The sequence below is a fragment of the Pinus tabuliformis genome, chromosome 6, assembly GCF_031772625.1.
Source record: "Pinus tabuliformis cultivar Carrire ecotype Pingquan chromosome 6, CPIR1, whole genome shotgun sequence".
Lineage (NCBI taxonomy): Eukaryota > Viridiplantae > Streptophyta > Pinopsida > Pinales > Pinaceae > Pinus > Pinus tabuliformis.
Genome location: NC_142292.1, coordinates 896,214,805 through 896,233,769, shown reverse-complemented (window position 1 = coordinate 896,233,769; position 18,965 = coordinate 896,214,805). Strand labels below are relative to the sequence as shown.

The window sequence follows — 18,965 nt, the reverse complement described above, 5'->3', positions numbered from 1 at the left end:
CAGTTTTTATTTCAACCATCTCAAGCCCCATCGATTATCTTTTGCTGAGATTGACCCGTAGAGAGCCCTCTCTTGTCCTCGTAGGGCTAGCTACGAGGTTGAACGTGGTTTGATGTTGGCCATGGATCCTACCTTTTCAGCCTGAGGTAAATCTAGGCACTAGAAGTACCCACTAACACATTTTGGCTATGCATCAATAAAGCTGGGCATCTAGGGCAGCAAAGACAACAGGTTTTGTGTAAATTCCAATCAACGATTCACTATTACACACCTCTTACAACATATTTGCACCCATAAAGGTAGCTTCTACATGTTGTTTTCTTAATTTCTTCATTGTTGTTTGTTATTTAGGTTTATAGAAAATTATTTTATGGGTTTTAAATGAGTTTTTTTTGAGTTATTTGGGTTATTTTCTACAACTATTCTTTTTAGGGGTTTAAAGGCTACATCTTATAATTGTTAGCCTTTACTAGAAAAAAAAGCAACCTTGTCCTTGACCTGTAGACTACTAGGTTGTTATCTTGTTGTCCATTGTGACATTTCATAATAAAAACTAGAGAATATAATAAAAAATAATGTTGTAGTAAGCCCTGAACAATGGAAATCTTTTTAACCAAAACAGTGAAAATGGAAAGGACGTACTTTTCTTGGGCTTACTACGAAAAGATTCAAGATCAATAAAACATTTATTTAATTTTTAACTAAATCATTATAGTGGCCATATTTTTATTCAAATACCACCCTTGTCCATATTCTTGGCTGATGACATTGGCCCTTGCTCACATGTTTACCAAGATGTTAAACACCAAGCAAACTTGGTCATTCATACCCTCAATGAAGTTAAATAAAACTAGACCTTAGACTTGGCCAATCTTTTAATACCTGTTTTTCGCAATGAACTCCTTGTAGTGGTAATCTTTTTAGATTCAAATACCACCCTTTTCCATCTTCTAGGCCATGAAATTAGTCCTTGCTTACATGTTGACCAAGATGTTAAAAACCAAGAAAAAAATTCCATTGATACCCTTAACGACATTAAAAGAAAGAAAGTAAGAATAAAGGCAGAAATGGCGGATCTTAGAATTCATCAATATTGTAATACCCCTTAGAAATTTCCATTTGTTGAATCGTGAATGTCGGGACCAATGTATCCATGCATTCTTCAAACTCCCATTTAGAGAAAAATGCTTTTATTGCCTCACACTCCTACAAATCTGAGCACTAGAGGTGGAAATACACTCGTTTTCCTCCCCACACAACTTCATTTCCAACCTTGATTTGTGGATCAACCAAAGAGACCATCAAAAGAGGATATGAGGATGAAGCAACCAAATATGCCTCTTCGAGACATAATTGATGAGCATTGAGATATGCAGATGCATTCCCTTACATGAATCCTCATACTCTTTAAACCTAAATTAATTTTTTAGTCAAATCAATTTTAATGAGGATGAGAAAAAGATATTAAACACCAAGAAAACTTCTCCATTGATACCCTTAATGAAATTAAAATCAAGAAAGAAATAATAAATGCAGAAATGGAAGATCTCATAATTGTCCAATATTATAATACCCCCTGGACACCTCCCTCTATTGAATACTAGCTATTAGGGACAAGGTATCCATAAATTCTTCAAAGTGAAACTCAAATTTAGAGCCAAATTCTATCGTTTCCCCACACTCCTACAAATCTGAGAAATATAGGTGGAAATATACTCTTTTTTCTCCCCACACAACCTCATTTCCAACCTAGCTTGATGGACCAACCGAGAAAGCCATCAAAAGAGGATATCAAGATGAAACAACCAAATATACCTCTTTAGGATATAATTGACAAACTTTGAGATAAGTAGATGCATTCCCTTACATTTTTCCTGATACTCTTTAAACCCACATTAATTTTTAGGTAAGATCAGGTTTAATGAGGATGGAGGTTAATATAGTAACACATGTTCTTGGAAAATAGTGGACATAGTAATGGTTTACAGTTGAGATTTCCTTAGTTCAGGAAATTATTTATGCATACTTATGTTTTCAAGAGGAATGCTAGTAGGGGTGGAAGATGTTGGTGCATGATCATGAACACGGTTAGGGGTAAAAGGTGTGGACCATAGTGTTAAAGAGTTGAAAGTATTTTATGTCTAGACATGTCATTGATGATCTAGGGTCTAGAAAATAGCCATAATGTCTCCTTTGATTTTGGTATGAAGCTATGAAGAGTTGGTTTTGTTGTTGTCAATTTACTAAAAGTTGAGCAGTGTTAGGAGCAAGGGATTTGTTGGTCTTTTGAAAAATGACACAAATCCTAGATGTGCGTTTGAGTTATAATTTGATGTTACTTTCAAACTAGAAACTATTATCTATGGCCTAGAGTAATAGAAATGGGCCCCACTAAGAAAGATGACAAGTGTTGGAAAATATTGTGGGTTATGTGAAAAACCAATGGTACAAATGTAAAACCAATGTTATAGGTGTAAAATTCATAGAGTAGGTGTAAAAACCAATGGTTCTACAATGGCAAACAAAATGTGCAATTGCATCAATATTTATAATTTTTTTTGCATAAATGAATTGCAAAAATGTGAAATGGAAAGGGAAACATAAGAAATAAAAACATACCTATGTGTCAATGGCTTGAGGACATGGATTATTTATGTTGATGCACCTCTAGATTTTTCAAACTCATTAGAGATCTCACACCATAATCTTGTTTAGGAAGAAAAATTACAAATAAGACTACAATTACAAAGCTCGTGAAAAGCCCTAGTCTTCAAGCTATCATACCAATTGATATGATTTTAGTTACAACAATGCAAGATGGTTTCGTGCATTCAAGAAAGAGAAAGTGTGCTAGTATGAGAACAGATTTGTATTGTACACATAGGTTGTAAAACAAAATATGCATATTTAAACGTGTGATCAAATTTGAGTGAGTCACTTATGAGTTTTTTACAGTGAAAAAGGAGAAATACTACACAACAACCAAAAAAAAGTACAAAGTGCCAAAGTACAAATTTAACATGTTGTGAGCTAAGCCTGCTAGAAACCTAGGGATAGAGTTTCACTGCGTTGACATTTGGAAACCCCACATCAATTTTACAAAACTAGTCTATTACCAATGCGAAGAAACAAGAAACCAAAAAGGAGATTGCACAATGTTGATTTAAGGAATTCCTTTCTATTTATTAGTCTTTTATAGTGGGATGTGCTTCAAAAGAAATGCATGAAATGTTGAATAACAAAACCATGCCTCACTAGAGAAGTTCAATACGAGGTAAGAGCTCAACGTCTAACAAAATAATTCTTTCCTCGTCTTACAACATTTTAGACCATTAAGTTTTGGAGGAGCTTCATGGAGTTGAAAGGAGTGAAATTTGAAGAAAAAAATACGTGGAACAAATGTTTCAACAATGGATGTAATGGCGAGGACTCTTTATTAACTCATAAGAATCAACTGAATTTTTGGGGGTGGGTGAACAACTATCCCTTTCATATCTTGGCACAACAATAAATTTAATGAGTGGCCATAATATCAGCCGCCAAGAGAGATATCATAAACGACAAAATATGGAACTAATCAATTCTAGTAACCGATTAGATGCAGGATATTGAAACAAGGGTCTCAATTGCAGAGTGGGCTCATTTTGCAGAGAGATAAATTATAAGACTTGGAAATAAACAAAAAGAAAAATTAGAATGGAAGCAAACTAATGCAATAGCCATAGACACAAAGGACAAAGTTGAATTTTTTTTCTTTCTAGATGACATGATAAGTTCCATATTCACTTTCCAGCAATATATGCAGACTCATTGAACAATGCATCAATTTACAATTTCTTTTATTATTATTTAGGTTCTTAAATAACATTTATCAAGTAGATTGTTAAAATAAAATTTATCATATACTTATTTTCATAACAAATAGAGGAAGGACCTTTCAAGTTAAAAAGAGGATTCATACGGGACGTAATGAGATTCTCCTGTGACACATTACCTGTTAGATCACATTGAAAGGAAATTCAAGTAGCAACATCAGACCCACCAACATAAATTTCTAGAAACATGTTTTATTCAAAGCCCAATTTCAGTAGAAAAAAATTAGTTTGGTCTTTCAAAATTTTCCAATTTTGTAATAGATGATAACAAGTTTAAAGTCTTCCTGGTCGAAATCTTAGTGTAGAAAATTCTTCTGGGAGATATTCTCTAGGTTTATTAACAACAAAACAAAAAAATATATATTTTAGACATATGGAGATCAAACATTTAGTTGAGGACTTGGGCTCCTACACATGTATACTTCGTGATCTCCTTTCAACGGTGAAAATAATTGAATCACCAATTATTAAGCCACGCAACCCTTCAACCGGTGTCAGCATTTATAGAAATTCCAATAATTGGAAAATAGGCACCTTCCCAACAAAGGGATTTCAAGAAGCTCAAGAATAGGCCTAGAAGAAAGCATATGCCTTCCACTATGTTATGATAATATTTTGTGCTTTGGACCTTCATGTAATCCACGATTACAAAGATTTTGAAGCATCCTGAGATTTTGCTGATTCCCTTAAAACAACACCTACAATGGAAGCATGCTCAATATTTTCAACCATGTGAAGGGCATCAAGAAGCATAATACAACTTTAACACGTATTTTACAACCTTTCAATCATGTTTCCTCAAAAACCTTGAAAGCTTCCATTATTCTATTTGCATTGCTCAACCGAGTTATAAAGGAATTATAACACGCAGAATCAAGCTTACGACCTCTGGCTTTTAATTTCTCAAATAAATCATAGGCCTATGTTATATTCCTAGACTTAGCCAGACCATGAATCATAGTGGTGTACGTAATCACATCAAGGGATGGGCAAGCTTTTTCATTTCTTGCCAAAACACAAAAGATTTGTTAAATTTCTACACTTTTCAAAGGCCATTTATAAGAATACTATAAATCACAAGATTTGGAGAGTATTTCAAATATTGCATTGACCGAAAACATACTAATGCCTCATTTATCTCTTCCACCTTGACGAGAGAATCAACTATACAATTCCATGTATATACATTTGGGTTCAAGCCTTTCTACATCATTTCCTCCATAATCAAGTATGCCTGGTCTATTCTACCTACCTTTCCAAACCCATCTACAAAACTGATATAAACAACTATATTTAAAACTATGCCTGTGGATTTTTCTTCCTCTAAAAGCATGCATGCCTCATCTAGCATGTCAATCTTTGCAATTCCATTAATAAGTGCTCCATAAGAAACTACACTAGGAGAATGACCCTTTATCCTCATTTCTTCAAGGAGTTGGTGAGCTTTGTTCACCTTTCTTGATCTACAAAAAAACCATCTATGGTAGTGTTATATACAAGAGTATCAAGTTCATAACCTTGATCCTTCATTGCATAAAACAGCTTGTATATTGGTTCATCTACTTCACCACCCTTTACAAGAACATCCATGTAAGTACAAACATCTAGAACATATCCATGCTCTCTAATTTCTTCAAAATATTTGTGGGCCTTGTCAATCTCCCCTGCTTTAAGAAGAAAGTTCAGATATACATTATAAAGTGTTATATCTAGTGTGCAACCTCTATGAATCATGTCCTTTAAGATTTTATGCCCACCATCTTTCCTACCCCACTTGAAAAAATTATTAATAAGAGATACATATACCACAATGCACATGGTTTTCATCCAACATCCTTTCAAATAGCCTATATGCCTCATCAACCTTGTGTTGCATGCTTAAATCATCAATTAGAGAAGAATATGTTATTGCATCTCGCCTATAATAATTTTCTCTTAAACTCTCAAAAATGTTGCAAACATCATCCAATCGTTGAATCTTGGACAACCTATCAATCGTGACGTTAACTGTCATTACATTTGGGAACATACCCACCTGTTCCATTTTCTCCTGCACTTTGTAACCAACACCTAATCTATCTACCTTGCATAGGATATCAATCATAATATTGTAGGCGGAGAGATTAGGTTCTGCATCGTTTTTCATTTCAGTGAAAATGCTATAAGTGTCATCCACGTAGCCTCGCTTTACAACGCAAGAATACAATTATATGCTATGGCGTCAGGTTTGCATCCTTTTTCTTTCACTCTGTTTAGTAAAGTGTAAGATTCATCAAACTTTCTAGCATTTTCAAATCACATAATTAATGCTGTATGTGCATAAACAAATGGAACCTTTCTGGTGAGTTCCATGTTCTCAAACAATTATTCTGCTTCATCCAATCTATTTTCCTTGCAAAGTATGCCAATCATAGTTGTATATGTTACTTCATCTGGTGTGATTCTTTTTCTTTAATTTCATGAAAGGACTTCCAAGCCATATCTATTTTACCTACCTTGATAAAACAATCTATGCAGAGATTATACAAGACAATATGTACACCCAATCCATTTCTTTTGATTTAATCCAACAAATATAAGTAAATAGGTGGGTATTCACTTCATACCTTATCTTGTGCATTTCCCTAAACATTATAAGTGCCATGTCTAGTTCATGAGCTTCTACAAGTGCACCAATGAGGGTTGTAAAGGTAGAGAATGCAGGCCTAAATTTAAGCTTCCTCATAGCAAGAACCATATCAACAACTTTCAACAACATTTTAGAATTTATAAATATCTGTACCAGTTTAACACAAGCAACTTTCTTTGGCTCAAATCCAGCTATACCCATCTCCTCAAATATTTCTTGCAGATTATTGTAGTGTTTGTTGTTAGCGAGGAATATTAAAAGTGCACCATATGCTTCTTGACTATGTTGATTACCATTTTGTTTCTGGACCCATCTAAAATAATTTACTGCCATATACACATTCTTCTTCCTTTTCAGTACCTCTACAACTTATCCAAGATGAGGCTTAGTGTTGATCCTCTTAAGAGCTTCTTCCACATGCTATCCCCACATATATTTATGAAGAATGCTGCATATTTCATTAATATCATATCCCTTTCTTTCATGTGGGCTATTATTATCATGCTCTTGCCCACATCAAACTTGCTTTTCTTGATCAAAATATACAAACATATATTTTGAAATGAAGAAAATTTACTCCTCCAGTACAATAACCATCGGGTTAAGGCCCATGGCGGTGACTACGGGCTGTGACCGAAAGGAAAATATCTAGTCCTAATAAAATATACCACTTTGTATTCTAAGGATCTAGACAAGGAGAAAGAAGCCCTGAATTTCAAGGGACTAATGACAAAACTATCAAAGGCCAACCATTGCGGTTAATTCCTGAACAATTGATTCACACTTAAAATATCTAGTAACACAACTTCATAAATTGATTATTTCCCGATGACAAGTATGTTTACAATTTATGCATTCAGATTGAGATCAATCATATATATGTTGGGCATTATAAATCAAACATACCAGAACCACACAAAAACTAAATTGTAAAGATAAGCCAAAAATATAGATGCTTGGAATTTAATATTGAGGTTTCTTTGCCAGCCTCCTGGCTGGTTGCAATGATCAAATACAATGTACATTGTGAAATCAAGGAACATCGTGTTGATTGTGGTAGCCAAAGAAAACTTTATCAAGCAAGTAACCTGTCTAAGAAATTCTTTGTGGGCAATATGCAATAACCCTTTTGATATATGTGCACAATACACGTGGAATTTTTCAATAGCAAGTTATAATGTTGGAGTCTTTGGTGTCATTATAACAAACAATATATGGACCTTCAAAATCCCATAAGCTAACTAGATGTCGAAGATATTTGCACAAACATACCCTTTTCTCACTTCGACTCTTCAATACCAATTTACCATCCATCCATCTATATACATGTGCTTGAGTGTGTATCCATAAAGATAGGGAAAAGGCCTTAAAACAAGGATTCATACTTTGACATCATTGGATTCTCTTGTGATAGCAGTGATGCCCTGTCCATAAAATAAAATTGAAGGGTAAGTCACGTAGTAAACTCAAACACTAGTGCAAGCACATTTAGCAAAATGCATTATTTGTTTAAAGTTATATAGAGGAAACAACTGAAAACGTAACCCATCGAATTTTTCAAAAATAAAAACGGCTTGTGCTGAATTTGAAGGAGACCAATAAGTTTAAGTGCTACCTGATCGAATTATTATGGGTTTCCACAATTTATTTGTTTATATTCTGGTGTGATACCAACATAATTGCAGTCGTATTATTTTGGGGATTTCTAATGGAAAATGATTATCCCTATGAAGAATTGCTCACACCTTGGTTACATGACAATGGAAAGATGTGGCACAAAATTAAAAATCATAATAATCCGTATAGAAGTAAACTCACGACAACAATGAAGTTATGTTTAAGAATGTATTTTCTAACTTGAAATCAGTAGGAATTGGCCCTTTGAATAATTTTTTTAGGATAACTAGACTAAGGATAAATAATTATGTCACAGAAAAAACTTCAATACACACCAACCTAGATCTATCTTAACTATGGATCTATTAAGCACTTAGAGGGATAAAATAATTTTTCACTCTAAAATAAGTTTTCACCTCAAGGGATTTGATCCACAGTGCTTGGTAGATCTAGAGTTAAATGGATCTAGGCTAGTTTATTAAACAAATAATATTTTTAGTTTTTAGTTTAATATAAATACATAAACACATAGAAAAAATATAACCAAGTTAAATGTTATTTTTCCAACTTTGAAGTTGTTTATAATTTACCACTAAACCATTTATCATATACACTATTGTCCACTTGTAGCATGATTACCTAGTATCATAAACCCAATTTTCCAAATGTATATCTTCTATACATGTATGTGAACATTAAAATGATTGGATGTAGTCTCTATACAACCCTTGCTAGTGTTAATCATGTCACCTCACTTGAGGCTTTGATTTCTTAAGGCTCAAATAAATTATATATGCTTTATATCTAAAAGTAATATCTCTCCCTTCCCTCTCACTCTCCTATCTCGCTCACTCTCTCATTCTCTCGCTGTCAAGTCCTCTCGCTCTTCCTTCCCCTCTCTCCCGTTTTGTCCCACCTCCCTTTGTCTACCCACCATCTCTCTTTCTCTCCCTTTTCACTGAGTGTCTCTCTCCAACTCTATCTCTCTATGTATTTTTTCTTCCTTCCCTCTCTCCACCCCTTAAGCTACATCTCTCTCTCCCTCCCTCTCTCCTTCTCTCTCTAGAATACCTAAGAAACATTTTTAGTAGCTGTTAGGATAGAGGGTTTAAATATATTTCAAAACTAGTTATAAGTTTTTTCTTTTATATGTAATTAAAAAAATGTTATAAAATTAAATTATTTTGATTGTGAAATGATTTATGGTTTTTGGGCATCTGATATTGATAAGTCATGGTACTGTAACAAAGTATATTTACAAGTTAATAATATCCATGGTAAAGTTGGGGTGAATATCCATGGTTAAAAATATTGTTATATTGTAAGTTTATTATGTGTATTAAGGTTCTATGTGCTTATTAATTAAATTTAAATATAGTTTTTGGGCATTTTGTATGATAAGCAATGGTATTGGCCCATGGTATTGTAACAAATCATATTTAAAAATTAATAATATCCATGGTAAAGTGGGGTGAATATGCATGGTTAAAAATCTTGCTATATTGTAAGTTTATTGTAAGTATTAAGTTTTTTACGTGGATACTAATTAAATTAAATATGGTTACAAAATCACTATTTTAATTTTTATGGATTTTAAGGTTTACATTTTGCATTACATTTTACATTATATATTTTTCACTTTAGACTCCATGTTACATTTGACATTTACATACGTTTTAATTTGAATATGAGCTAGACACTTAATTTTGTTTTGGTTTTTTTTGTTACATATATTTTTCAGACATTTAATAAATGTTGACTAACTTACATTACATTACTTACTTACATTACACACATCTCCCCTATAATGGCTTGTAGGGCACCTCTTAGCGGAAAAAATTAAAGTTCAAGAACTTACCAAAACACCCTTAATCATCCGAGAACAAAGGCACTAACAACTTTGAATAAATGAAGAAAAAACAATACAATGAGAGGCCAACAAGAGTATGGCGAGTATGGTGTACTTCAACATATAAGGTGATCAATCTTATAATAATTTGGGACTCATGTTCAAAACTCTTTGAATATGGGTGGATGAGGCTAGGTACAAGCCTTGGATGAGTTTGATTGCATAGAAACAATGTCTCATTGAATGAAAACTTAGCCAAATAGATTCTATGAGATGTATTTCTTAAAATAAGAAACCATTGATACGAAGGTGTTAGATTTTACATATTGTTTTGAAGGTGATACTCCTTCAACATGGGGCACTTCAACAAATCCATATACTTGAGTGATTTGTCACAATACAACATATGAAGTAGTTTAACTTAGCTTTTAATTAATTGTTCTAACAATTTCAAAAAAAATGATTAGGTTACCCAATCAAGCCAACAATCTATAAAATCATGGCTATCAACTAAAATTGCATAAAGGGATTTGTGTTTTTAAATACAAGAAACATGCCTATGAATAATTGTTATTGAGACAAAAAATAGCATTAATTCCCTCTACTTGGGACATTTTTTTTCAATAAAAAGACATTGAAATAAACACACCTGATGAATCTCACGGTTTCCTCAAAGAATGGTACTTTATTGGGGGTATCACACCTTCATTGACACTAGAAGTTACATATGAAGGTGTAAATTAATGTCAATAGTTTCATTTCAGCTAAACCTAGAAAGAAAGTTAATTGAATCATCACACAATGCATCATTAATTTGCAAAATATTGAAAAAACGTTTTAAAGGGGATCTTAAAAAGGAAAATGTAACAGGGTGGTAAATTATGAAACCATAGTTTTTGGATGACACGGTAATTGACTCGATGACAAATCCAGTCTGTCATCTTGGATCCTTCTTCAATTTCTCCATTTTGTCTTTATTAGTGATTACACAGGAAGTGAACATATTACACTACAAAGGGAAATAGAAACAAAATAGATGTGTAGAGGAAATGAAAGAGCAACATAGAATGCTTATACTATATTTGGTGAGCCACCAAGGATACAATGGTCCATTTTCTCCCTAGAGCATAGGAGGATGAATAGTAATATTGGGAAATAAAAACAAAATAGATGTGTAGAGGAAATGAAAGAGCAAAATAGAATGCTTATATTATATTTGGTGAACCACCAAGGATACAATGGTCCATTTTCTCCCTAGAGCATAGGAGGATGAATAGTAATATTGGGAAATTAGTTGAGATCTCATAATAAAAAATAAAAAGAAAACACTCATAAAGTTTGAGAAAAATATAGGTGAGAGCCTTAATCATAAGTCTGGAGAGAAAAAGATAATGAAAAGAAGACAAATTAAATCATGAGGTTCAGTAAATTAGGCATAAAATTAGGAGAATAATACCTGACGGTGCATTCTTGTGCAAAAATCCTAGAATGCATTAAAGTATTAGACAATGTTTCTCTATGAAAATGAATAGAAGCATTGGAAATATTATTCACTGCGGTGAAAGTCATGAATCCTCATGGAGCCTACAAATAAAGAACACTAGAAAACGTTAGACAAATTAATTAGGATAGAAGAAAATATCAAATATAAACCCTATCAAAATGAAAAGAATGGACATGAAATTACCTTTGAATACCATTCATTTCGGCTCATGGGGATAAAAATGTTGAACCAAAAAGAAACAATTTGAACATCAAATAGCTAAGGGTGACAAATAACACCTATCATGAGTGAAACGTCGAGTTTCAAAACCTCAATTGGACCTCTATAGAGAAAAAAATGAATGGTGGTGATGAAAGAAACAACAAAACAAAGGTAAAGCATCCATACCTTTGTCGTATAACCCTTCTTTGATCACATATGTTAGATCATCTTCATTCATCACCACCATAGAATGATAATGACAAGTGAGCAAGGTGAGTTAGCTCGTTGATAAGTTGGCAGGTGGTAATAGTCACATGGGTATCAAAACAAACCAACAACCTCAACCCCATTTGGGCATACATATAGTTCAAATGTTTATATATATATATCTTGTGATAGGATTGAAGGGAGACAACAATTCTATGGTGTGGTATATATAAAACATAAGATACATATATTATGAAGTATGTTGTGTACATAATGTAAATTACACCAAGAATTTTAAGTGGAATAATATTATTATGGTGTAGTATGTAGAGGTAGGATTTGGATAAACAAGAAGGGACAAGGTGGAATTAAGGACATTACAAGTTACTTATGTGACTAATTAAAACATAGGGATGGATATACAATGAATGAGCTTAAAGTAATGGGAACCTAATTTTGTATATGAAGCTTGGAGAGTATTTAAAAGTGGGATATGATTAGTATTCCAATTACATCATGAAGAGATGTATGAAAGTTGTAACACCCTCCTCCCATATTTACCCAAGTAACTGGCCAACAAGGGAAAAATATGACGAAGAGTTATTATGATATGATTCCGTTCCCTATGTATCAGTTAAGGAAGTGGAACCGACGGAACATAGACAACCTGAACTTCTACACATACAACAGATTCCCTAGGAGCTATCCAAACCATCCAATTGACCATCCCCTAAGAGAAACTGAAATTTATTATCTTCATTAAATCCTCAGTCACTCCCTTGACATTCGCATGCATGTGAATGGGAACCTCTAGTCAGTCCCACAAAAGAGTCATGCCTCTTACTGGGGACCTTTCGAGGTAGTTGTATGCCAATGACTCTATATTTCGTGCCACTTTTTAGGGCCAAGACTCACGCCATTGCCGAGAACTCCACGAAACTTCCAGAAATGAAAGGTAATATCAAAACAATGAAACAAATGTAAATACTTGAAAAATAACTTGACCGGACACCTATTAGCGATGATAGGAATTTTGTCAAACATATCACAAATATGCATTCTACAGGTTTAAACAATAGATCTAAGCCTAGGGGTCTCACACTTATCTAAGAATCAATAAGAAGCATCGTTGCTTCTTCAAAATAATTGCATTACCATCTATTAACCCATATATCCATTGTACATTCAATGATTAACTAAAGAATGATGAGAGCCATACATTTTCACTGTCATAAAACTCAATCATAACCGACTGAAATACCAATGATATAACAACAATATAAGCCACATATAAACAAGTATATTTACCCATAAAATACCAAGGAGGAAAAGCTCTTATTGATGATTCCATAAGCTGACCAGGTATGGAACTTCCACAAACCACCTAACCATAGACTAGGCTGAAACAAATATTTCTTTTATTCAGTCACCCCCGTGCCATATTCTAAGCATAAATGTCAGATCTCATAAAAAAATCAATCAAAAGCAAACCACGGCTTTCATAGGCCAAACCACCACAACCCTCAACCAGTGATTCCACCTCACAGTTATAAATCACTAACCATCACTATATTGGTCTCTACCCAAGTTGTCTAGGGGTCCAGAGCATTTGTTCCAACCAGGGCTTCTAGGACTAGTAACTCAACCCAAAGTTGTCATCGGGCTTCGAGAGTGTTTGTCCAACTAGGGCTTCCAAAACTAGTAACCCAATCCACCAAGGGCTTTTGTATCATTTTTTGACCCAAGGCTTCTAAAACTAGTAACTCAAACCAAGCTATTACAGGGATTCCAGAGTGTTTATCCAAACAAGGCTTCCAAGAAATAATAACTCAACCCACAACTAAAGGAACATGAGAACCAATGAGAAAATAAAGGTACAACCCACAACACCATGGTTATCCAAAAAATGGAAAGGCTAGGTAAAACCATTATCAATCCATGAAATCCTCCATGCTAATGACATATCATAACCAAATAACCACATGCATATGACATGCATGTCAAAACTAGTAAGAAAATCATACATGCAAATTGGTACCTACAAGAAAAATCTCTTCTAGTTGTTGACACAGATGTCCACTTGCACTTTCCATCTTTTCCTTTTCCTTCTTGCTCCAAATCCAAATTATGCCACAATCATCCAAGAGTGCTCCATGAAAACTCTAAGTGTCTAAGATTATGTGTGAGAGAGAGAGAGAAATGAGAGCTCCAAAACTGAAATGGTCAAAAGCCATGACCTAATCCCTAGAAGCCTTTTATTAATAAGGCCTCCATTTTTTTCATTTTCCATTATTTTTCCTTCATTTTCATCCTCACTTGCAACTTGTGACCTTTAACCTTCATTTTCTCCTAATTTATGTCATTTTCATAAATAAAATGCGAAATAATGCCTCTTTGCCTTTCCAAAGCCTTTCCCATTGCCTTTGCCAATTTCCATAGCATTAATTAATCACAAGTGATTCTGTTAGGCCCCTATACTACTAGTGTAACTCCTTATTGTTATTAGTGCAACCCCCTTATTATATTGCTATGCCCATGTAGTCCCCATATTGTTATTATTGTGCCCCATAGAAGCCCTCTATTGTTATTATTATGCCCTTACACTACTATTGTTATGTCGGCTTTGATTATATTATGACCCATTAGACTCCTATATATAGAAAGGAGGTCTTGTCATTTGTATCATCCAAGAATTGTTCATTTATGTAATGTAAAGGAGGTTTCCCCCTTGAAGAGGCTGAATTCTAAGGCGTTGATCTATCTTTTCTATCTTTTGTGAGTTGGTTTCATAACATTTGATATGAGAGCTTTAGATTTTAGGGTTTCGCTGCTCCAAATAGGCCATCATGGAATTCTCCTTATAACTTTTTTTCTTTGATGTTTCAGAAGCTAAAAAAAAAACCCATTTGAGAGGAAATATTTCTGAACCTTGGGTCCGAATTGCAGATCTTGTATTGCTATATTTTCGCTGATATGATCTGAGGAAGTTAGGGTTTTGCAAGCTCCAAAATTTCATCTAAAACAGGTCATCGTGGAATTTTTGCAATTAATTTTTCGCTACGAAGCTTTAGAAGGTGAAAAAAAAACCCATTTGAGAAGAAATCGGTCTAAATATTGAGTCTGAATTTTAGATCTTGTATAACTATATTTTAGGATATATGATCTGAGGAAGTTAGGGTTTTTGCAGACTCCCTAATTACATCTTAAACAAGTGACCTTGGGAAAATTGTCATAACTTTCACTTTAAGCATCACATTGAAATTTTGTAAGAAGTCACAAAAATAGGACGCACTATAGTTTCCTGCTTATATTTTTTAGATTTGAACGTCAAAAGAGTGACACGTGGCACTTCATACAATTTTGTTCTTTTGAAATGGTATATAATTAGGTCATCTTGGGAGATTGTGCATAACTCTTTCATGGAGAATCCAATTTCGATCAGACTAGTGGCATTAGAAAGAGGAATCAGATGGCTACTATAGGTCACGATTTTAGAACTACGAAATCTGAAATTACAGAGTTACAGCCGATTGAAGATTGATATCCTAAAATCAAGAAAAGGAAATATGAGTAAGTTTGATGGCAAGGATCTGGTAAATTGGATACTACAGATAGAGCAATATTTTGATCTACATGAGGTGAAATTGTTACAAAAGGTACGTATTACATCTTCATATTTAGATCTGGATCAATTTTTATGGTATAAAGGGCCATGTTTTCATAAAGCACTTGTCAGTTGGTAAATTTTCACAGAAGAAATGATATCACATTTTAGGATAGAAAGAGTAACATCTTCTTTAGCCAATTGATAATTCTCAAACAAAAGGGTTTAATGGCAGAGTACATTGAGGATTTCAAAAAATTGAATATAAGGGTAAATGATATTCTAGATAAGAAAAGGATTGATGTCTTCATAGGGACTTTAAAGGATAACATTCAACATGATGTTCGTCTTTGGGAACCTAATTCATTGGAGAAGGCATTTAGGTTGGAAAGAAAAATTGAAAGCGAAATTATGGAAACAAGGAATCCCACCACTCATTACTATAATTATGGAAGTGTTTTTTTCTCCTATCCTTCCACAACCTACAAGTTTTATACCACAACAATTGGAAGAAAAAAGAGAAAAAGGGCTTCGTTACAATTGTGATAGCAAATACACTAAAGGTCATAAGTGTGCTGAGAAGAAATTATTTTACATAGATTATGAAGAGGAGGAAGAAAAGGATCAAGAAACATCATAAGAAGAGTATATACACTAGGAACCAACCCTAGAGAAAGAAGAAATGAATCTGACTATATCTCGTAAAGCATTGGAAAGAATTACCACTTCTCAAACTCTTAAGATAGAAGGACATATCAAGAAGAAAAAGGTTCAAGAATTGAAATATCACATTGAGATAGAAGAAATGAATCCAACCATATCTTGTAATGCATTGGCCAGAATTACCACTCCTCAAACCATCAATATAGAAGGACATATCAAGAAAAAAAATGTTCAAGAAGTGAAAGATCACATCGAGCATCGAGAAATATATCTAACTAGATCTTGTAAAGCATTGGAAAGAATTACCACTCCTCAAACTATCAATATAGAAGGACATATCAAGAAGAAAAAGGTTCAAGAAGCAAAATATGACATCGATATAGAAGAAATGAATCCAACCATATCTTGTAATGCATTTCCCGGAATTACCACTCCTCAAACTATCAAGATAGAATGACATATCAAGAAGAAAAATGTTCAAGAAGTCAAAGATCACATCGAGCATCAAGAAATGAATCTAGCCATATCTTCTGGAAGAAATTACCACTCCTCAAACTCTCAAGATAGAAGGACATATCAAGAAGAAAAAGATTCAAGAAGTGAAATATCACATCGAGCTTCAACAACAAGTTCTCCAACTTTTAAAGGATAATGGAACTTTGGTAGAATTGAATGAAACAACAGGAATATCAACATAGCAGTGAAAGAAGTTTTGATGTACGTGATTGGGTATTTTTACGGATCCATCTCAAGCAAGATATTTATGAAAAGGAAATGTTGGCAATACTACATGCACTTAAGAAATGGCGACCTTACCTAAAGGGAAGACACTTCAAGGTAAAAATGGATCATGATAGTGTTAAATACTTCTTAGAACAAAGATTATCTTTAGAAGAACCAAAAAAATGGGTCACAAATATGTTGGGTTATGACTTTGAAATCATCTACAAAAGAGGGAAGCAAAATGTTGTTGCAAATGCACTCTCAAGAAAGGATGAGGATGTGGAAGAATTGTTTTTTTCTATTTCTATTATCCAACCAAATGGGATAAATGAAGCAAGGGATGAATGGAAGAAGGACAAAGAAGTGTGGCCACTCATTCAAAAGTTGCAGAAGATCCGAGTTCAAACAATATTGCGAGAACTTGATGAGGAAGGAAAAATCATATTGGAACCTAGAGCAGTCATAGAAACAAGAAACCGATAGCTAAAAAATCAATCAATTTCAGAGTATCTCATCAAGTGGAAGAACTTATCCACTGAAGATTCCACATGGGAGGACAAGAATTTATACAGAAGCATCAAGAACTACTCAAGCATTGAGGACAACATTTTTTGAAGGAGAGGGGCATGTTGGGTCCCTATACTACTAGTGTAACCCCTTATTGTTATTAATGCAACCCCCTTTTTATAATGTTGTGCCCATGTAGTCCCCATATTGTTATTATTGTGCCCCATAGAAGCCCACTATTGTTATTATTGTGCCCTTACGTTACTATTGTTATGTCGGCTCTGATTATATTATGACCCCTTAGACTCCTATATATAGAAAGGAGGTCTTGTCATTTGTATCATCCAAGAATTGTTCATTTGTGTAATGTAAAGGAGGTTTCCCCCTTGAAGAGGCTAAATTCTAAGGCGTTGATCTATATTTTCTATCTTTTGTGAGTTGGTTTCATAGCAAATTCCCATCACTATGTTTTTTCCCAACATTCAGCTTGGAGTATGTGTCCCATGACGAAGGCCTTAGTTTACCTTTATTAATTTTTACATGGATTTTTTTACGAGGGTTGTTACAACACCCTCCCCCTAGGGAGAACATTGTCCTCAATGTTCAAAGACATCTACAACCAACAAGGCTACTGAAAGAAAAACATACTACCCATGGAGCTTTATAACATAGCTTGTTACAATATTTACAATGATCAACCTATTCAGAAGCAAGCCAACATAACAACATAACAACATGGCAACCATAATGACATGACACCCATACCACTTATTGTTTCTTTATAACATATCTTGTGTCAATATTTACATTAACATACCTATTTACATATAACAAAACATCATACCAAGCATATATCAAAGACATATGTAATAGCCCCGGTTTACAATTTCGTGTAATAAAAGTTAATAAAGGTGAAATAAGACCATGGGCAAGGGACACTTCTTCCAAGTTGAATGTTGGGAAAAATATCATAGTGGGCATCTCTTGATGCGTTTATGGCTAAGGGGAAATTTCCAAAGGAAATGGCTAAGGTTTTTGGAAGACAAAAGGTATTTTTGGCACATTATTTATGAAAATAATGAAAATTAGGAGAAAATGAAGGTGAAAGGTCACATGTTGCATGTGAGGAGGAAAATGAAGGAAAATAATGGAAAATTGAAGAAAATGGATGCCTCATTAATAAAAAGGCTTCTGAGGATCAACTCATGGGCTTTTGTCAGTTTTAGTCTTTTCTCAGTTTAATGTTGGAATTTGTCTCAAAGAGGTAAAAGCACCAAAAAGAAAGAAAGAAAACAAGAAAGTAAAAGAAAGGAAAGTAAAAGAAAGGAAAGGGAAAGAAAGAAAAGAAGGACAAGGAAATAAATGGAAGGCAATGATCAAGCAACTTCAGCAAGAATACTTGCAGGTAACATATTGCTTGTGTGATTTTGTAGCTAGTTTTGAAATGCTTGGTATGTGCATGTTGGTATATGGTTCTTTTGTTGTCACTGGCATGGATTTTGCTGGGTTTCGAAAGTAGATTTTAGCATAGCCTTCTCATTTCCAAGTACCCATGGTGTGATGGGATTTTTCTCGATTTGATCTTT

The 18,965-nt window shown here is 33.9% G+C and overlaps 1 pseudogene; it reads right to left on the bottom strand.

Moving 5' to 3' along the window:
* Nucleotides 1-4,520: 4,520 nt before the first annotated feature.
* Nucleotides 4,521-18,965, bottom strand: part of LOC149261814 (uncharacterized) — a 33,131-nt pseudogene continuing 18,686 nt past the window's right edge.